The sequence below is a fragment of the Dasypus novemcinctus genome, chromosome 6 (genome assembly GCF_030445035.2).
Source record: "Dasypus novemcinctus isolate mDasNov1 chromosome 6, mDasNov1.1.hap2, whole genome shotgun sequence".
NCBI classification, from domain to species: domain Eukaryota; kingdom Metazoa; phylum Chordata; class Mammalia; order Cingulata; family Dasypodidae; genus Dasypus; species Dasypus novemcinctus.
Window position 1 is genome coordinate 63,476,906 of NC_080678.1, and position 23,684 is coordinate 63,500,589.

Below are 23,684 nucleotides of genomic sequence, written 5' to 3' on the forward strand. Positions count from 1 at the left end.
GGATAGTTGAAGAATGTTTAACTCCTATGTGTGATTGGCTGAGCCATCACTTCAGAGCCTCATTCACCATTTTCTCTCTCCAGCCGGATAGCTCAGGTATCTTGGGAGCAGCATTGTCAGAGTGGCATGAAGTGGGTTTGTTTATCAAGCCACTGCTTAAGGAAATCGTGGTTAGAGAGAATAAATAACTTATCCAAGATCACAAAGCTAGAAAGAAGAGCTGGAATTTAAACTTGAAATCTTCTATGATCTCAGTGGGGAAAAATACATAGAGAGGAAATTGAAGTCTATTGCAGCATTGCTCACTCAGGAAAAGCAAACAAAGCAAAACAAGCAAACAAAATACAATATTAGGTGTCTGTCTGAATAAATGGTGATACATTAACATCACTGAAAATGAAAAAAGGCTCTGCTGCATGATACACAATATTAGTCATTACTATAAAATAGAACTATAGTATGAATTCATTAAAAAGAAAGGAAAAAAATTTTATCATATTCAAAAATTCAATCTTCTAATGTTAACATTGATCAAGTAAAATCCTTTACACAAACATGGAATAATAACACAAATAACTTTGTTTGAATAAATATGCATAAGAATACATACTAATTTGTGTGTGCATTGTGTGTATGTTTGTTTACTTTTGTATTTATGTGGAAGAGTGAACTATTGGAAGGTGAAAGCCAAGCACAAAAGAAAAAAAAGTCCTGTATAAAAATATATAATATGTATGTGTATCCTTATAAAATACTTTTGCAGCTCATTTAATTAACAAATAGATCAGATGATCCCAGTAATAAAAGAATGCTATAATATTAAATGTTATTAATATAATAAATAAATTTCCAAATGTTAATATAGCAATAGTTCAAATAAATTTATTAGCATAATTACTACTATAATAGCAGCCATTACTAATTAGTGGGAGAGAAAAAATTTACTTAGAAAATAGTAAGTACTAGGAGGAATATCTGAAGTACCTAGACTTTTATCAGTTGGTACTACCATAAAAATTATATTTGGTAAAAGGAGAGGAAATTTAGGAGCTTCTGGAGCCAATCTAGGATGGAGAGAAGGGCAAAAATGGGAAGAGAATATAAGGAAAGAGCCAAAGAAAGACTAGAAATCTGAATGATCTGCCATGGATTCCTATTTCTGTTGCCTCAAATAATTCATTAAATTTTCTAAGTAACCTTATTCCCCTTGAAGATAGTCAACTTGAGGCATCTATACATTGAAACTTATTTTCCAAATACAAATAATTTAATCTTAAATCTTTTTTTGGTTGTATAATTAATCACAGCTCATATGATCAAGGCATGATTTTAAGTCTGATCAACACATAGTTAACACATAATAAAAGTATTTTTCCATAAGAAGCCTGTAAAAAATAACGTTTGAGTTTAAAATGTGTTGGTGTATTTCTAAGGAAATAGCTTTGTATAGACAAGACTTTCTCTATAAGACCATTATCATTCTAGTCTTTCAGTTTTTTTAGGTTTGAACTTTAGGGGCACAAGAACATTTTCTTAGAGAAAATATGCCATGTCATTCCAGCATGAACTTCCACAAAATTAAGTGATGAATAATAGTAGCAGACAAAATGCAAATTGAGATATACAATTATATATAAAATTACTTTTAGTGGGGCTAGGAGCTTGACTTTAACTTTCAGACCTTGTATTAAATTATCCTTAGACCAATACGCTAATGAAAACTGAAATGAGGCAAAAATCTCTTGATCTATTCTAGGTGACAATTCTTAGAAATTCTTAATGTCTAGAAATAAATTAAAGTTCTCTATTAATAATCCATATCTCTAGTGAATTGTGAGTATTCATTATTATAATTCAAAAGAAAATTATTTCTGTTTTGTGAACTCAGATCCAAAGTTAACACTTGTTGCCTATAGATTAAGCTTCCTCATAATTAACTGTTCAATTAACCTCCCAGGACTCCCTTTTAAAGACTATAAATATAACTGCTGTAGCTATCTTTTTATCATAAGAGATTCATAAACAATAAAATAACATAATCTTCATAGAAATAGATTAACATTATTTCAAAGATTAGGCTCTTGCTATATTGCCAAGATAAAGTACATATTTAGTTGAAAGAGAATGAAAAATACATAAACACTTTTGAAATTTGTAAGTTTCATGTGTTATTATAAAAACTTGAAATAGCTGAAGAAATTTAATGGTGATATCTAACAGATAAATCGAAGGAATTGTCATTGTTTGTGTCACTGAGTTTACCCAGTGAGTATTTCAAGTGTAGAATATTAAATGATAAATGGATTTATCTAGGCCAAAAACTGCCCTTTGATTCATCCTGAAAATTTGCAAATCCATATTTTAGGAAGATATCATAGTAATTAACCTTAATGAGAATATTAATAAAGCCAGTGTGTCCAGTTGAAAAAAAAAACTGTTTTTACTGATTTAAAAAGCACTGGTTTCAAAAGGAAATCTGACATTTATATAAGAGGCATTTAATTCTTTTTATGTCTGAATATGCATGGTGACTTAACTGTCATGAATTTGTTTTGGTTTATGGTATCACTAAATGTTTGGGCTATGATTACAATACTGCAATGCTTAGTGTTCTTTTTATTCATGTTTTCTTGAAGTGAGGATGAATTAAGTTATGCTAATGTAGTATTAAAAAGAAAATCTAATTTTGAAGATACACACACACAGTCATGCTCACACAAATATATACCAATTAGATATCTTATTTCACTCTATCCTGACAGAACCTACAATGAGCCAACCCAAATTTCATTACAATCAAAGCCTTTCTCAATACAGCTCTACCTCTGACATTAACATTTCAGAATTTTAAGGAATTTGGTGTCAATTTTTCTTTTGGTGGCTTATTTCTTTTGTCATTCCTCATAAGATATCTTCCTATTTGCAACTTAGTCAGAAAGCATTGAGAATAGTCTCTCAAAGTAAACTTCATCTTCAGGTAGATTTTTCCTGTCCTTAGGTTTAATATGGTACCTTAAAAAACCCATATGAATTACAATTTGCTGCAATGTCTTGTTTTCTATGACTGCAATTAAACCAGGGGATAAATAAGTCAGGGTTTCATATACTTGTTGATATTAATCAAGGTATTGTATTTTCAAATATAAACTGTTTTGTGAGTGAAAATTGACACTTTCCTCAAATGACTCCTAAGTTAAACGTCATTTTGACTCATGACTTACCAAAAATTAACAAAACATTTTTAAAAAGTAAATATATTATTTAATGAATTTTAATGACTGCTTCATGACAATAATTAAAAACTTAATAATTAGGCTAATAAATCCCAACATTTAAATTTACTATAAAGGTCTCAGTGCTATCTATATGTGTGACTGCTATGTTTTCCTCTCAGTGATTCAGAAAAAATTATAACTGTCAAAAACATAAATAGGTACTCTAAGTACAAGGTCAAACAATCCCTTGTAGTTCTATAAAAGAAATGTGAAAACCATGGAGATTTTAGCAGAATAAAATTTGATAAAAATCAAGAGAGAATTTTTTAAACTTATTTTTAATTTTCTTTTTTTAATTTTCTTTTTTTTAAAAGTTAATAGATCACACACAAAGTTACTTTAAAAAAACATAGAATTAATCTCTATTTCAAGCAAAAAAAAAAAAAGAGTGTATTTCTTTATTTTTCCTTGCCATTTAGAAAAAAGGGGGTCAAGGGCCATAACACTTGCTAACTTCATGTTTTGCTACTCAGGTTTTAGGCTTCACTCTTGCATAATGATTATCATTCAAATTGATCCTGACTTCCTGCAAAAATTGCTCCTAAGGCATTAAGATTCCTCTGTAAGAAGAAAATTACAAGACCTAGATCTAATAATATAGTGATACTGTTATCAAAGTATAAATGGCAGGAGGACTTTTATCTACTTTATCTGTACATAGTTTCAGAGACCAAATTACATTTGTGGTGTTGAAGGGAGATCGTATATCTTGATCTGATTTTGAATTTCATTTTTAGCCCGTAGGTCAAATTTGTGTTACATTTTAAATCTTCTCTAAGTCACCAATTCTCATTTCAAATCAATATGTACCTCACAGGAGGAATTGACTCATTCTTTGAAAAGTCACTAGGGTATTATCTCTTCATTTTTGAAGATGACTCATGTTGAAATATTCTATTGATTTGAAAACTCTGCTGTATGTGTATTGGGATTTTAATGGAATTTCTGCTTGCTTATTTTAAATACATCTCTCTTCATGCATAGGAGTCCACATCTGTTAATAATTATTTTTGAATTTTGAAGCAGTCTTTTGAAATATATGAACAAGAAGGCAAATGTCCTTATATATGTCATACTCAGGTTACTTTGTTCAGAAAATAACATTGATTAGTATGACATTTCATACTCAAAAATAGAGGAGAAAAAATCTATTTTTCTTCTGGAAATTTCCTCTGGTTTTGCTAACTCAAATGTATACAAATGATCTGAGTATACAGAATTGTTTTGGAAGAAAAATTGACTGGCAGTAGTCAAAGTCCATTTTATATATTTCTTATTTTAATATTTGTTTCTAAGAGGAGATAACTTGAGGAAAAGACAAGCAGGAATGTACTGAGATTTTTAATTTATGTTGCTGTATTAAAAACCCTGACTCCTCTCCTGACGAAAGCAAATGGATATTCTCATACTTTACTTGGAAATGATGATAATTTTATCATTTTTTGTTTGTTGGTTTAGTTAACCAGTAGTCATTTCTCATTCATAAACATGTGGCTGAAAAAAAAATACAAAAGCAGTCCCTGACATCTATCAGGTGCATGTAGGCCTGCCTATAAAATTTAGGCTATATTTTTCTCCTATTGAACATAATTTCAGAGATCACTGACATCGGATAAAGTAAGGCTAAATTTTCATGGAGAAAAAAACAAAGATCCACTCTTTATTTATGTCTGAGAATGGACAAATATAAAAACTGTCCAAACTGCAAAAAATGATCAGATTTTCCCCTTGTCTTGTCTAATATGAGTTCCTGGAGTTACTGTTCATTTATCATTTGGAGCTATACACTTGCTCTGTTTCTCCCACCTTCTGAATAAAACATAATAAGATACCCAATCATAGACTTGCCCTTGCTTTTTGTCAACACACAATCCACAGCAAAGCACTGCTTGTGAACCCTACCTCTAATAACCGAACAAAGTTCCAATCTTATACACATTTCATCCTAATGCCCTGTCACTGAGATGCCTCTTGTTCTGCTATAGTGGCTGTCTTCCTTGTTGAACTGAACCAATAAATGCAACTTTGTTTGATTGCATGGCTATTCCTAATCATCTTTGGCAAAAGGGCAGTGGCATGATTTTCACATTAATGACATTACACATATATGACACTGTACATAAATGTGACTTTAAACACGCATGGATCCTTTTCTTTTATGGGTCTTATTTGTATAATCTTTATTCAATGTGAGATCTGGGGGTACATGAGGCTATCAAACTAGAAGCTTAAAGTTAATTTGCTCCATGATTAACCTGATATAGGAAATTGCTGATGCAAATATGTTCAACAGATACAATTTTTGGCTGCCTGTTATGTCCTGGGCAATTGTCTTGGTATTGGCAATATTAGAGAAAATAATACATAAGAGGTTCTTGATCACTCATTAAAAATTTAATATACACAAGGTTCAGGTATCTGATATCTTATATTTTCAATGACCTCATATTCTTCTGATGTCAGGAAAAAGGCCACTTTGCAAACAGAAGCATTTGACTAATTGTGGAGCAGAGAAAGAGGGCGTGTGGTAGGGTATATAAGTGAGCATTGATACAACTTTCTATTTTTGTTGCTCTGTTCCCTCTCCATATTCCCATTAATCTTTATTTCAATGCTTTGTAAAAGACATGCAAATAGGAGCCAAAACATATCAACACTCTAACTCTTTCCTACTACTTTCCTAGGACCACTGGCTTCACAGGCACATGTTCTACTTTCCAGGAGGTTGTCGAATGACATTTTAATAATATTTTTCATTTTATTATATGGATCTCTAGGTTTCCAGCCAGCTGCCTCATCACTCAAAGCCCAACTGCCAAACTAATGCCAACACAGAATGATATTAACAGCAAGATAAATGCATTCAGTGTATTTCAAATATTTCTAAATTACTCATGAAGATATTCTTGAATCTGTGGCCTGAAAAATCACATATGATTTGATGGTGATCCCCATGATCAAAAAAGACTAAACTGTGACTTATATAAAGGTTAATAAATAGGGGTATTATTTCTAACCAGAAGAATTGCAAGTTTAAAAAATCTCATGTGGAAAGATCACTATTAAAAGAATATCAGTGTTCAGCAATCCTCCCTCTTAAGTAGTGTTGTTTCATTTCTGAAATGAAGAGATTTTTAAATATTTGACCAATATTGTTGCATTAGCAAACACAAAAGGGCAGTTCAAGTAATATGCCTTTTTTACTTTTTAAATTAAATATATTCTAGTGTGAAACTTAGCAAGATTTATAGAAGGATTATAAAATTGTTCATGAACTACATCATATTCAGAATTAAGTTTCTTAGAAATTCATAAAATGTCTATAACCTCATGGTTATTTTATACCACTTTCTAAATTCATCATACTGTCTAATAGCATAACACTCTTCAAAGAAGGGAACCATTCTTTCAAATATGGAATTAACTTTGCCAGTTGCATTTGTTAATATAATTATTTTAGTTTTTAGTTGTTACTTGAGAAAAATATCAATAGCTCTGATTTATCAGATGGACAAGACCTCACTCTTTTGATCAATTTTCTTATTCTCACTTGTTTCAAGATGTGCTCAGGTATCTATTTTTCTAGTCTGGTGATAATATAACTAGATCACACTTACTTAATATGTTATTCACCACCAGACTTTTAGAAGTGTGTTGCAACACAGTATATAAGACAGTAAACTCAGACTTTTTCTGTAATTTGCACACATTTGATACAATACAGATTTTTCCCTCTAAGTTTCCTTTCCCTTTCTCTCCATTTCCTATGAATTACTTGTTTTTGTCTTTTAACCATTACATTTTGTCGTTCTTCCTTTGCTTTAATTCCATCTCTGTTATTTACTTTCCTTTTTAACGTCATTCTATACTCACCAAGAAAAGTATTCATGAAGTAAATCATGTTCAGAATAGGTTTTTGAAAATTCTCTTCAATTTCAGAAATTCCTCTCACTTTCTTGCTAGTGGCCTTTGACCTCTATTAAAACTTGCTTAAAGGCCAAATCAAAGATTTTATGCCATAGATAGTTCAACTTATTTGCTCTCGTTTACACATCTACATTTTATGTATATAATTCTATGGGTTTTAACAAAAGTTCCAAGTTGTGCAAGCATCACCACAATCAAATTTTAGAACATTTCTATCATCCCAGAAAGAAAACTGTTGCCCTCCTTTGCAGTGACTCCCAATTCTTCTCCCCTGCTTCAGGCAAACACCACCCTGCTTGTGTCCCCAGAGATTTGCATTTTCTAAACATTTCATGTAAATGGATTCAAACAGTATGTGGTATTTTGTCTCTGGATTATGTCATTCAGCAAGATATTGCTTGAATTTATCCATTTTCTAGCATACATCAGAACTTTTCTCTTTTTTTTCCAAAATAGTATTCTCTTGTATAGATATATCACATATTGCTTTTCTTTTCACCATATGATTTGGGTTGTTTCTGCTTTTTGCTATGAATAATGCTGCCATGAACATTCTCATACACAATCTTTGTGTGGACATATGCTTTGATTTGTCTTTGGATATTTTGGAGTAGTCTTGCTGACTCATATTGTAAATTTAAGTTTAAAATTTGAAGAAACTGAAAAATATTTCTAAAGTGGTTGTACAAGTTTACATTTGCACTAACATGTATGGAATTTTAATAGTTCCATATTTGAAGCTATTCGAAATAATAAACTCCACAGTGATGCAGTTTAAATATATTCTGAAAAACAAATGTTTGTGTTTGTACATGATACTCTATATTAGAACCCTCTGAAATATTTTTGGAATATCCATAAAAGTGAATATTGGGTAAATTATATGAGCATTTTATAGTAAGCATTTTAAATGTTTTGTGAACTTATTCAGCACATATATTAGTTGCAAAATATTTGTCAAATGACTTTTCTGCATCAGTTCAGATTGATTTCTTTTCCTTCATTCTATTAATGAAGTGTGTTAAATTGATTGTTTTTCTTAGGCTGAAACACCTTTGTGTTCCTGGGATAAATCCCAAATGATCATAGAGTATAATCTTTTGAATGTGCCATTGGTTTTGGTTAGCTAATATTTTCAAAATTTTTATATAAATATTTATAAGTGTTATTGATCTGTAATTTTCTTTTCTTATGATATCTGGCTTTGGTATTAGGGTGATGCTGGACTCATAGAATGAGTTGGGAAGTGTTCTATCCTCTTCAACTTTTTTAGAAGAGTTTTAGCAGGATTGGAGTTAATTTTTCTTGGTATGTTTGGTAAAGTTCACCAGTGATGCCACCTAGTCCCAGGCTTTACTTTGTTTGGAGATTTTTTTTTAAATTACTGATTCATGTTCTAAACTTTTTATTGGTCTGTTTAGTCTTCTATTTCTTCTTAAGTCTGTGTAGATTGAGTGTTTATAGGAATTTGTCCATTTCATCTAGGTTATCTAATTTGTTGACATATTGTTGTTCATAGTATCCTCTTATAACCCATTTTATTTCTTTCATGCTGGTAGTAAAGTTCCCCCTTTCAATTATGATGCTAGTCAAACTTTTTTCTCTCTTTTTCTCTTTGTCAGTCTAGTTAAAGTTTTGCCAATTTTATTGATCTTTTCAAAGAACCATCTTTTGGTTTTGTTAATTCTCTCTGTTGTTTCTCTGTAATCCATTTCAATTATCTCTGTACTTATCTTTTAACTTAAGGAAAAATTGAGATAGTAATACAGGAATAATATATTTCCTACAATCAGTTTCTTTTATTATTAATATCTTACATTAATATGGTACATCTGTTAAAATTAATGAACCAACATTGGTAATATTATTGCTAACTAAATTCATTATTAAGATTTCCTTAGTTTTTATCTAATGTTCTATTCATGCCCCAGAATTCCATCCAGGATATTGCATTATATTTAGTTGCCATGTCTCCTGTGGTTCCTCTTGTCTGTGAGGTTTTGAGGTTTTCTTATTTTTTATGACTTTGATAATTTTGAGGAATACTAGGTAGTTATTTTGTAGAATGCCCCATTTTGGAGTTTGGCTGCTATTTTTGATATGATTAAACTGGGAGATGGGTTTTGAGGAAGAATGCTACAGAAGACAGATGTCATTTTCAACACATCATATAAAAAATATATACAATCAATAAGACTTATCACTGTTAATGTGATCTTGAGCACTGGCTAAGATAGTGTTTGTCAAGAATCTCCACTGTAAAGTTACTAGTTTTTCCCTCTTTTCATATGGGACTCATTAGAAGGAAGTTATTGATAAATTCCTTTTTGTATATTATTGGTTATTTTAAAAATTATTTAATTTCCTTTTTAATTTCATTTGGCTATTTTGTTGGCTTCATTTTTGGAGAAGTTTTGGATCATGGAAGTGTCACAGCAGTGGCAGGGAAGGATCACTGGTGTGTCAGTGATATAGGGATGCATGGGAAGGGGTTCACCTGGGGCATGCCTTTAAGGCATATAAATATGTTCAAGTGTTCATTGGACATTGTCTCAGTGGGTGGAAATCCACACGATAACCAAAAGAATGTAGAATTCCCATCCTGGGGAGTTCTGCTACATTCTCTAATAGGACAGCAAGAATCCCCTAAAAGCAAGGGCAGTGCCTAGTGAAGTAAGATAGACCTCATGCTAGGCCCTTGATATTGATGATTGTTCTTATGAACCTCTTCTTTTGAAATTGAAACAGCCTAGTATTATATACTGCTTAAGAGTTACCTCTTGAAAGTCTCCTTGTTGCCCAAATGTGGCCTCTCTCTAAGCCAAATTCAGCATATAAGCATACTACCTTCCCTCCAGCATGGACATGACTCCCAGGGATGAGCCTCTCTGGCACCAATAGATTATTATCAAGCACCAACTAGCAATGCATCTGGAAAAAGACCTTGACCAAAAGGGGGAAATAGTAAATACAAATGAGTTTTTAAGGGTAAGAAATATCAGAGTGAGTCAGGAGGTCCTTCCAGAGGTTATGCTTATGCAAGTCTCAGCAGGATCTCCTTGACTCCCACAGTAAATAGTGCCTCAAGTAGCAGGACTCCTAAGGGCTCTAGAGATATCAAGAAAGTATAAGCAGGGCAGACAGCTCAGGAATTTGGCACCCTGTCAGTGGCCCTTACTTTGGAATTTATGCTCCCAAGTGTAACAGAGTTAGACTTATTTAAAGCCTCTCTATACTTGGCTTTTCTGCTCCTTTTATTTGAACCTATAAGAAGCAATATATTGATAAATATATGTCAAAGGCACTTAAATTTTAGCCCGTACATGTACCTGTTGAGCCATGAATTTCAGCAGAGTTGCTGCACATACTCTTAATTTATTGGACTCACCCAGGACAACTATCTAGGGGATGTCAGTGGACAATGCCAATCCCAAGGAACAGAAACTGTCTGCAACTTCAAACATGATAGTCCCAACCGCCTGTCCCATGGCATCTAATACCTCTCTTAATTAGAAGCAGAGTGGGCATCTCCACCCCCAAATCCTCAAGATAGGAGAATGAACAATGGACTAAAGTAGACTTATTGTGATTCTATTATAGATTTATTATTTTTCTAGCAATTGAAAAACTCTTATCACTGATGCAAATGTCATGGCCACCAGAGGTTCTGAGGGATGGGAGAGGGAAGAATAGGTGCAATATGGGGGCATTTTTGTGACACTGGATTTTTACTGCATGACATTGCAGTGATGGATACAGGCCATTGCATATTTTGTCATAATTTATAAAATTGTGTGGGGCAGAGTATAGAAAATAATGTAAACCATAGTCCATGGTTAGGAGCAATGCTTTAATATATGTTCATCAATTCTACCACATAAATGAAGGATGTTGCTAATGTAGAAAAGTATGGGAGGGGGAAGGAGTGAGGCATATAGGATTCCCTTATATTTTTTAAAGCAGCATTTATGTAACCCAGAGCTTCTTTAAAAATAAAATAGTTAATTTTAAAAAAAAGGAAGTTACTATGCAGAGCCCACACTTAAGAAGACAGGAGTGTTGCTCACTCTTTTTAAGGGTGTGATATTTGTTTATATTATGTTTTTGTTCTGCATGGGAGGGAGATTTGACTCTTCCCACCATTTATTTATTTTTCTGTCCTTTATTTATATCAATATGTAATTATGGATATTTATTTTATATATAGGATTATAATCCAATACCATTTTAAATTTTGCTTAAATTACCCTAGCTCAGTTACTGGAAGCTCTTTCACTTGAACACAGGGCTTCTTTGACAAACTCCTCTTCCTTTCCTGTTTGTTCGTTTTATTTCGTTTTAAGTATTTTTTGTCCCATTCATATAATCAACTATTTCTCCAAAGAGTCCTGGTTCCTTTTATTGGAAAATTCTATTAAAAACTAAGATTTGGGTGCTAGGTGCTCTTGTTGATAATGGAGTATTTTAAAATTTAGACCCTCGCAGCTGACCAAGCAATGGGAATATATTTGTATATGCTATTCCCTGTATATACACACATCTATAAACATTTCAATGTGTAAGCACCTCTATCCATATTAGCTGAACATGAATTAATACTGATGTTTCCAACTCTAATCCACAACACATGGAACTTTCTAGATTCCCCCCTTGCATGGCTCCTATCATCTGTCATACACGTAATTAATTGATCAACTCCATTATACATATATAGCATTCTGAGAATTGATAAGTCATACTCTCATGGGAGACAAACTCCCATGTAACAGTCTTCATTCCTTTCTGGGATTCCTTAACCCCGAAATGAATATTTTAAATTTGCATACATTAAGGTATAATGTTTTTTCACTGTAATATCCTCTGGCAAGTTTTTTGTGATATTTAACATTGGACATGTATCCATCATTATATATCAAATTAATTTCACTTTATTACAAATTCCTGTCGCTTCACTTAGTGAACCCTCTCTCCCCAAGAACCCCTAGGAACTGCTGATAGTTTATGTTTCTATAGCTTTGTCTTTCCCAGATTTTCATTGAATTGGAATTTTATAGTATGCAATCTTTTCAGATTGACTTCTTTCACTCAGCTCTGTGTATTTAAATTTTGTTCACTTTTTTTTTAGAGATTGATAGCAAAGTTCTTTTTTTTTTTTCTAACATTCCATTGTATGAAGGTACTACACTATGTTTATCAATTCACCCATTTTAGGGCATCTTGATTGCTTCCCATTTTTGTTGATTAAGAATAAAGCTAGGGATGGTGAATACTCAGGGAACTTGAATCTCTGGACAGCCCAGGTGCCAGCCGGACCCTGAGCCTCAGCAGTGTTGCGACTCCTACTCTCTGGTTCATTGGACTTACCCAGGTCAGCTAACAGGGAGGTGAAGATGGTTAACCACCACATCAGGGAATCAAGAGTGCCAACAACTGCAAGCAGAGGAATTGCATCCATCATCCATGTGGAATCTAAGCCCCCTCTTGATCTAGAGGTGGAGTGGACATCACGATCCCAAGGTCCACAGAATGGAGGAATAAAATTTGGATTAGAGTGGACTTACTGATATTCTACTATAAAACTATTGTGACTCGAAATAGAAGAAAGTGCAGCATTGAGTTGGAAAAAGTGGCTACAGTAGTTGTTGAGGGCAGGGAGAGGGAAGAAGAGATGTGATGTGGGTGCATTTTTGGGACCTTGAGTTGTCCTAAATGATATTGCAGTGTCAGATGCTGGACTTTATATATCCTGCCATTACCCACTGAACGTACCGGGGGAAGAGTGTGAACTACAGGGTAAACTATTATCTATGTGGTGCAGCAGAGCTCCAAAACATGTTCACTGAGTGCAAGGAGTGTGCCACAATGATGGAGGAGGTTGTTGGTGTGGGAGAGTGGGGTGGGAGAGTGGAGGGTATATGGGAACCTCATATTTTTTAATGTAACATTTTGTGTGATGTTTATATCTTAAAAATGCAATTTACAAAAATGATGGGGTGGGGGGTGGGGAATGGGGTATATGGTAAGCTTTTTAAAATGTTTTTTAATGTAACATTCTTTATGATCTATTAACTTTAATTAAAACGTGTAAAAAAAGAGAAAGAAATAGAGAAAATAAACCACAATAAAGCTCCTGTGAACATTCACATGCAGGTTTTGTGTGAACAGATATTTCAACCATTGTGGTGAACGCCTAAGAGGTGATTGCTGCATCATATGTTAAGACCGAGTTTAACTTTGTGGTACATTATCAAACTGTCTCCCCAATGGCTTACCATTTCACATTACCACCAACAATTAAATTGAGTTTATGTTGCATTCTGGTTTTGTCCATTTTTTTCTTTCTTTTTAAATTTTAACCATACTAATATGTGAGGAGTATTATATCATTGCTGTTTTAATTTTCAATTCCCTAAGAACAAATGATACTGAGCATGTTTTCATCTTATTATTTTCTATCTGCATGTCTTCTTTAGTTAAATGTCTACGTAGATGTTTTGCCTATTTTAAAATTGGGTTATTTGTTTCTTATTCATATTTAAGTGTTCTTTGTATATTTTAGATGTAATGTATTCATAAGGTATTAATTTTGCAATTAATCTCCAAATCTGTAGCTTGCCTTTAAATTCTCTTAACATTGTCTTTGGCAGACACGATGTTAATTTTAATAAAGCCCAATTTATAAATATTTTTATTTCATGCATTATTGTTTGTATGTTGTATATATTTACTCATCACTAAACCATATAGATATTTATATTCAAGTCCTAAACCCTGAATCCATTTGTAAATATAATCATTAAGAAATTAGTTTAGATGAAGCCAAACTGAAGCAGCATGGACCTTTTCCAATATGATTGGAAATCATATAAGCAGAGGAAATTTGGAGACAATAGGAGATAAATGAGGAGAGAGATGACCATGTGGCAGAGACAGAAACTGAGTTATGATTTTCTGCAAACTACCAGAAGAATGCCATAGACTTTGGAAAAAGCATGATCTTAATGACACCTTGATTTAGAATTTTTAGCCTCCAAAACTGTGGGGCAATAAGTTCTTGTCATTTGATTCAATTAGTCTGTGTTTTTCGCCAGAAGAGCTTCTCAAAATAAGACATCTAATTGTTCTATTACTGTTTGTTGAAAGACTGTCCATCATTAACTGAATTGCATTTGCCTTTTTGGCAAAGATCAGTTGAATGTATCTCTGTTGGTCTATTTCTGGGTTCTGTATTCTGTTCCATCAATCTATATGCTTATTCACTATTACCATAATATCTTGATACCTGTACCTTTATAATGAGGCAAGAAATTGGGTAATGTGAGTTCTCCACCTTGTTTCTTCTGCAATAGTGTGTTGGTTGCTTATATTTTTTGACAGTCCTTGGAAATTTTAGAATACATTTTGATATACAGAAAATAACTTACTGTGATTGAATTGAATCTATACATGAAATTGAGAAGAATTAACATCTTAAAAATATTGAGACTCCCACCAATTAACATGGGATATCTCTCTATTTGTCTTCTTTTATTCCTTTCAGAGTTTGTGGATATTTCCCTATATGTTGTATGTATCACTTGTTAGATTAATGCCAATGTACTTCATTTTTCAGTGTTAATATACATTTTTTGCATATTTAAATTTCAAATTCTAATTGTTCATTGCTGTTTTATAAGAAAGCAGTAGATTTTTGTACATTCATGTTTTATCCTACAATTTTGCTGCAATCACTTAATCACTTAGCAATTCCAGTTGTTTTTTGATCAATATAGGGAGACTTTCTACATAGACAATCATGTCATCAGCAAAGAAAGACAGTTTTATTTTTCCTTCCCAAATTTTATGTGTTTTACTTCCTTTACTTGTTTTTTGTGCTAATTAGTTCTTTCAGGCTGATGTTGAGTAGAAGTGGTGAGATTGTATATACTTGCTTTCTTCCTGATATTAGGGGACAATTGTCCAGTTTCTCACTATTAAGAGTAGTGCTAGCTGTAGGTTTTTGGCAGATATTTTTTATCAAATAGAGGAAGATATCCCTCTCTTCCTAGTTAGCTGATAGTTTTTTTGTTTTGTTTTGTTTTGTTTTTTTTATCATGAATGTGTTGGATTCTGTCAAATACTTTTTCTGTATAGGTAAACTATTATTATCTATGTAGTGCGGCAGTGTTCCAAAATGTGTTCACCAAGTGCGATGAGTGTGCCACAATGATGGAGGAGGTTGTTGGTGTGGGAGAAGTAGGGTGGGGGTGTGCAGGGTACACAGGAACCTCATATATTTTAATGTAACTTTTTTTGTGTGATGTACACATCTTCAAAAAAATACAATTTACAAAAATGATGGCATGGGGGTAGGGAGTCGGGTATATGGGAACCTCTTATGTTTTTTATGGTTTTTTTAAAAATGCATTGTTATTTGTGATCTACTAACTTTAATAAAAAAGTGTAAAAAAAGTAAAATCTATTTAAAAAAAAAATAATAACATAACTTTTTTTCTTCCTCTTGTTGATGCAGTGGATTACATTAATCAGTTTTCAAACATGGACCAGTTGTGCAAACACAGACAAATCCCTCTTGGGAGAGGTATATAATTTTTATATATTGTTGGATTCAATATGCTAGTATTTTATTGAGAATTTTTGTTTCTATGGAATGAGATCCATTGATATTTAGTTTTCTTTTCTTATACATCTTCATCTGATTTTGTTATAAGAATAATGCTGGCATATAGAATGAGCTAGGAATGTTCCTTCTGATTCAATATACTGCAAGAGATTATGGAGTATTGGTATCATTTCTTCCTTAAATATTTTCAGCATTCACCTGTGAAATCATCCTGGCCTGATGCTTCTTTATGGTAGAATATTAATCACTGAACCAAAATTTTAAATACATATAGGGCTATTCAGGCAATCTATTTCTCCTTGAGTGAGTTTTAATAGTTTGTCTATTTCAAGGAATTATTCCATTTCATAGAAATTATCAATTTTTTTTAAACTCTAGAGTTGTTCATAGTAGTCATATAATAGCTTGTTTTTAAGGAGGTACCAGGTAATGAACCCTAGACCTCATACATAGGAAGAGGATGCTCAAATCACTGTGCTACACACACTCCCCTCATTGTCCTTTTCATGTCCATGACATTGGTAGTTGTGACTCTTATTTCATCTGATATTGGTAATTTGTATCTTTTCTCTCTTTCTTGGATAACCTGGATAAAGAAGGTCTATCAACTTTACTGATGTGTCAAAAATGCACTTATATTTCATTGATTTTCTCTGTTATTATATGAGTTCATTTCATTGGTTTCTGCTCTAATTTTTATTATTTCTTTACTTCTGCCTTTTTTTTGTCTTAAAGTGTTCTTATTTCTCTAGTTACCTAAGGTTGAAGCTTAGATGATTGATTTTTGATCCTTTTTATTTTCCAATATATGCTCTATTTGCATCCCACAGATTTTGATAAGTTGTATTTTATTTTCTTTTAATTAAAAATAGGTTTTTAAAATTTATCTTGAGACTTTTTTCTTTGACCCATATGTTAATTAGAAATGTTTTTGATTAATCTCCAAATATTTGCTATTACATTATTTTTAATTTCCAGCTTAATTTGATTGTGGTCTGAGAAATACTTTGTATTATTATCATTATTTTAAATTAAGTTATTTTTAAATTTGTTTTAGGACCAGAATTTGATCTATCTTGGCAAATACATGAGCTTGAGAAAATGTTCATTCTGCTATTATTAGATGGAGTAAGAATTCTAAATATATCAACTAGCACAAGTTGATACTTCTGTTTACTTCAACTATATGCTTATATATTTTCTGTCTGTTTTTCTCTCAATTTCTTTGAAAGGAGTCTTGCTTTCTCCAAAGTTTTTTTTTTCTATTTCTCCTTTCAGTTCTATCTGTTTTTTTTCCCTCATGTACTTTGACACTTTGTTTTTTAATACAAACACTTTAAAGATTGTTATTTTCTTGGAGTATTGACATCTTTATGATTATGTAATGCCTCTTTTTATCCCTGATAGTTTTTCTTGTCATGAAATCTGCTTTCCATGAAGTTAATGTAGTAACTCCAAATTTCTTTTGATTAGTGATAACATGGCATTCTCTTCACTATCTCTTTATATTTAAAGTGTGTTTCTAATAAAAACATATATCTAGATTTTTTTTATTATCCACTTTGACAATCTGACTTTTTATTGGTGTATTTAGCCCATTCTTATTTAACGTGATTATTGATATATTTATTGCTATAGTTGGATCAATTTCTACTTTGCTTCTATTTTCTATTCATTACACTTTTTGTCTTATTTTTTTTAAATCTCATCTTTTTCTTCCTTCTCTGGTTTTAATTGAGCATTTCACATGATCTATTTTCTCTCATCTCTTAATGTATCTATTATACTTCTAATAGGATTCCTGGTGGGCAGGATTTTTGTTTGCTTGAACACTCTGAATATGTTCTCCCACTTTCTTTTGGCATCCAGCATTTCTGCTATGAAATCAGCTGTTAATCTGACTGAAGTTTCCCCATAATTGTCACTTTATTTTTCTCTTGCTGTTTTCAAGTTTGTCTCTTTTTCATTGACTTTCAGTATATTTATTATGGAACGTCTGTTTGTAGGCCTCTTATTGTTTATCTACTTGGAGCTTGTAGTGATTCCTGCAAGGGTAAGTTACTGTTTTTAAATAAGTTGGGAGTTCTAGATATTTTAAAAAATATTATTTCTGCTTTTCTTTCTCTCTCCTTTCTAATATTCCCAATCCATGTATGTTGGTGTACTTAATGGTGTCCCTTATGTCTTGTAGGCTCTGTTGATTTTTCTTCATTCTTTCTTCTTTGTGTTCTTCAATTTGCATAGTCTCTATTGATCTATCTTTAAGTTTAATGATTCTTTTTTCTGTCATTTCCAACATTTTAAAATTTCCATATTGATTTTTCTATTTCAGCTATTCCTTTCAGCTTCAGAATTTTGATCTGGCCCTTTTTAATGATGTATATCTCTTTATTGATAATGACACTGTCAACATATTTTGCCTCTTTAATCAGGATTTCCTTTAGTTTTATGAACATATTTACATTCTGAAATCTGTTATATTTAATCTGACATCTTGTCACTCCATGGACAGTTTCTATTGCCTGATTTTTCCCACTGTAGGAGACCTAATTTCCTGTCTTTACCTGTCTCATAAGTTTTTGTGGAAAACTCAATACTTTGGATAACACATTGAAGCAACTCTTTGTACTTTCTCTTCACCACGCCAAGGTTTGCTATTGTCATTTACTTGTTTATTTGTTTAGTGATTTGCTGAACTACTTTTTTTTAAAATCGATTTTATTGATACATATTAATAAAGTATACAATTCATCCCAATTGGACAATCAATTTCATTTAATACAATCATATAGTTGTGCATTAATCACTTCGATCATTATTAGAGCATTTTCATTATTTCATTATTAATCAACAAAAATCTGATAAACAAGAAAATTCTGTACTTCTCAATATCTCCCTACTTTCCATACTGTTCCTAACTGCTATTTCTGGCTATTCTTGATGAATTACTTCTTTCTTTATTTTTGGATATGAGAATCTCATATTTTCTGCATTTTTTAATTATTTTTTTTAAAACAAAGCTTTAGATTGCATAAATGTTACTTAAAAATATATAGCAAAAATATTTTATTTCAGGATTTCCATATACTCCAACCCCTCCTCTTCCCTCACTTTCCCACAATAAGAACATCTTTCATTAGTGTGGTACATTTGTTACAACTGGTGAACACATATTGAAGCATTGCTACTAACTATGGACTAAAGTTCACATTATAGTTTACACTCTGTCCTGCACAATTTGTAGTTTATGACAAAATATATAGTGGCCTGTATCCATCATTGCAATGTCATGCAGACAATTCCAATGTCCTTAAAATGTACCCATATTACACCTATTCTTCCTCCTCCCTTCCCCAGAACCTCTGGCGGCCACTGCCTTTACATCAATAATAAAAGTTCTTTCATTGCTAGAATAATAATGTCTACAATAGGATAATTATAAGTCTACTTTAGTCTACTGTCCATTGCTTTTGAAGTTTATTTCTCTGCCACACTGTTAAGGCTCTGATGTTGCTTTTCAAGGAGGTGCAGCTTTAGGTAGGCATCACCCTGAAATGACAGTGGTTTTGGTAAGTCTCTCTTCTACTGTTTCCCTGACTGCACCCACCTGTTAAACTCCACTAAATAAAGACCGATTGCTCTACTGTTATCATCAATGCCCTGGAGCATAAATTCCTCTACAAACTAATTTATTCAAATTGTTTCTCCTTTGAAAGAATTGTTTTTGAGATCAGGGTTTGATATTTTTTTCTGACTCCAGGAGTATGTCTCCCAGCTGTCTTATTCCCCAGTTCTTTTATGCAAACTAGCCAATCAGCAGTCTAGGCTATATCTTCATTAGATTCCCAGATCTCCCAGTAGACTTTTATTAATACCTCCACTATTGTGAAGAGTAATTTAGGCTTAAATTTCTCCATGTTTCTGTGACAAATGAAATCGGGTACTTTGGGAAGAGATTAGGAGATATTTTTTTGAGGTCTGCTTCTCTCCCAGACAAAATCTCTGAGACACTCTAGAACTGGGGGTGAGGGCAATGGCAAGCTTCTCTCTGAATGACACCTCTGCTCTTGAAGCTGAGCACTTAGAAGGGGGTAGACAGCAGCTTAAGGTCCCCTTGGCATACCTCTTCAGGTATGGATCCACCATCTTACAAGCCAGGGCAAGGGTTTTAGGGTTCCAGTATGGTCAGCATGCCACACCCATGGTAGAACCTCTTCTCCATGAGTTGTAGTTGGGCAGAAAGGAGATGGGTCAGGATGTGAAGTCCTGCTCCTCTAGGGAAAAAAGGAGGGGACCTTGTATTCTTTGCTGCAGCAGTTATGGTTGTCAGATTGCACTTTTATTTGAAATGGATTGGAAAAATGAGGGAAATGATGAAGATTTGGGGGACCAAAATGTCCAAATCCCCTTGTTGTCCTCTTTTATCCCATTTCCCTCTGAGACTTGGTATATGTGATGAACGTAACTTTTATATTTTAGCCATATGCTCATTTTCGCAAACTGTCTATAGGAAGATTTTCTATTTTGGGGAATGATTGAGCCATATTGCTTTTTACTACTGTTAAGATTTGGTACATATTTAACATTTTAAATATTAAATATGAAAATATATAATCTGTTTATTGCTTCTAAGTATTTATCACATCATAAAGTATGTTTATTTTATTTTGGGGAAAATGCTGTATTTCCCAAGATCAAAAATAAATATTCTTTTCTATAAGGTTTACATATAAGCAAAATACCCTATCTTCATTATTAATGTATCCATATAAAGATAAATTACTGGCTAGTTAGGATTTTTTTTTTGTAATGCCTTTCAGAGAGATGTCTTTTGAAAAGCAGACGATATGATGATATTCTCTAAATTGGAAAGGGTATTTAATAGTGGTCCAAATACCCTATGTAACATATCACAAATATCAAACAAGATCTCTATCTGATAAGTGCTAGTGACCTTAAAGTTACAGCAAATTTTTAAGTTACTAGTGACAAAGGTTAAGAGTTCAGTATAAAAGAATAATTATTTCCCTGACAAACCAGTCAAATATAAGCATCTTTCTTTTGGATATTGTGATGATTAAATTCACTTTTCAAATTGCCTAGTCATTTGGTCAAATAAGCATTGATCTGATTGTTACTGTATTTCATGGATTTAAATTATTAGACAGTTGAGGTTATCTATGGCTGATTACATCTACAATCAACAAAGGAGATTGCCTTCAGCAGTGAGTAATATCTCATCCAATGATTTGAAGCCCTTAAAGGGAGAAATGATAACTTAAGGAGTCAGAAAGAAGAATCTCTATTTTAACCAGCTAGACATTTCCTGGGGAATTCATCAAAACCTTCATTGAAGGTCCCAATTTGCAGCCTGCCCTACAAAATTCGCGCTTGCCAGTCGTCATGATTGTGTGAGCTAATTCCTACAATAAATCTCACAATAGTTATAAACATACATATATGTTTGTCATTTCTGTTTCTCTGGAGAATCCTGACTAATCCAGATAAGTAATTAGAAAATAGTTTTTAATGAATGAAAGATATTATTTCCAGGCCCCATTTTAGACACTTGGTTGAAGGCAAAGAAGTATATAATATCACTGATTCCCTCAAATGAATTCAACATAGTTACAAACATGTTTCATGTACACCAAAAACAAAACAAAATGAATATAACAAAAAAACATCTAATAATATATTCTAAGAACCAAAATCATCAAATGGGTAGTTTGTAGGTAAGTTTACATATGTCAATTAGGAATAGTCAGGAAGTCTTCATAAAAACAAAAAAATAAAAACAAAAACCCCACCTTATTCTTGAAGGAAAATTAGTAATAGGCTTGGCGGATTGAACAGATGAGTATCTCTTAGGCAAGGGGAAAAATCTAGGTAAGATGGCAGCACTGTTGTGACAATTTGAAGTTCTTTTATGAATGTCAGGAAAAAAATGTTTTTGAACTACTCCATTCCTGTGCATTTGAGAGTTTTTGATTGGACTACATCAGTGAGGTGTCATTCAGGTTGAGTTTCTGCCCTTTTGCTGGTTCTGATATCAAAGGAGACTCAGAGGAAAGTGGGAGTGCTGCTGTATTTGAACCTACCATATGAGAGAAAGGCTCTAGTTTCACCACAACTGAGCTCAAGGAGAGAAGCCCTGAGAGAGTTAAAGAGCCAACGACCAGGGAGAGAGGAGCCATATGCCTGATAGCTCACAGCTGAACTAGGAAAGAAAGCAGAGCAGCAGAGACTGAGAAAGGAGACCCAGTAAAAGACAAGCCCTATGTCTGGTTGCCCACAACTGAGCTCTGGGAGATGGGAGATTCTGAAAGAGATGGCAGAGATCTAGACAGATTGGCAGACATCTTGCTTTGCCATGTGGCAGGACTCAGAGAAGTCATTTCTGCTGATGCTTTGACATAGATTTTACAGCCTTAGAACTATAAGATTTTACCCCACGTAAATCCGCTGTATAAATGCTAACCCATTTATGGTACTTTGCATTATGAGGCCTTTGCAAACTAAGAAAACAGAGAGTCATCTGAGTAAGTGTGGATAATGTTTTAATCTAGATTTTTAATTTATAATTGACAGTTAACCACCTTAAACTAACATAAGTAAAGCAGGGAATTGCTTCTCATAATTAATAATTTTAAGTCACTAATGACTCTAGGAACTCAAATATTTTCAGTGTTCTGTCTGTTTCCATTTTGAGCTCTGATTTTTTTCCCACATGCTTATTTCATTCACAGGCTATATCTAAACAGCAAGAAAAATGACTATTGTCAGTTCAGACTAGAGTTCCTTTACAGACTCTCTCCCAGTATATGTACATAAAAACATATAAAAGACTGATGGATTCTTCTTGGAATCATGTGTTTTAGGTATCTATTGCTGCATTGGAAATTACCCCAAAACAAAGTGGCAGAAATCAACAAATATTTATTTTCTTTGTTTCTATGCATCAGAAATCAGGATGAACATCTTAGTTAGGTGTCCAGTTCAGGTTTCTCATAAAACTGTAATCAAGGGGTTAACAGGCTGAAATTACCTCAGGGCTCTCACCTGACTTTTGGCCAGCCTTTGGTCATCATTGCTGTTGGCCAACAAATTTAGTTCCTCACAACATGGGCTTCTCTAAAGGAGTATTCTTGATTGCTTGCTTCTTCCAGAGTTAGGGCTCTAAGACAGAAATACAGAAACAGAGATGATAGAGACAGAGATGAGTGAGTGAGGGAGAGAGAAAATGATAGAGAAAAACAGAGACAGAGATAGGAAAAGAGGGAGGGATAAAGGGACAGGAAACAAATAGAGAGCTCAGATAGAAACCACAGTCCTTTTGTAACCTACTCATCGAAAAGACATCCCATTGCTTCTGCCATATTCCATTCTATAGAAGGTAGTCAATAGGTAAAATCCACACTGAGGGAAAGACGATGATATAAGGTTGTAGAAACCAGGAAGTGGGGATCATTGGAGACCATCTGAAAGACTGCCTACCACAGTCAATGAAACAAATTATTGTGGTCATGTGATATAGCAATCTGTACTGGATTAGATAATGAATTTATCACTCATTTCATGAATGGCAGTGGTGAGAGACCCATATGAACCACACTAAATGGGTTCTTCACTAAAAAGAACATTGTTTTATGATGGAAAAAAGAAAGGATTCCTAGAGAACCAGTTCATCAACACTAAATGAAACCTGCTGGGGTGAAGGGTTTGGAAAGCTTGGGCAATAAATGAGGGAAATTATATTGTGGAAAAATCTTTATATTTTTACTTTAAATAATTTAAGTAATCAATTATGTTTGTCTTTGAAAGGGAGTATTGATGCTATGGATCTGTGTAATGGGTTC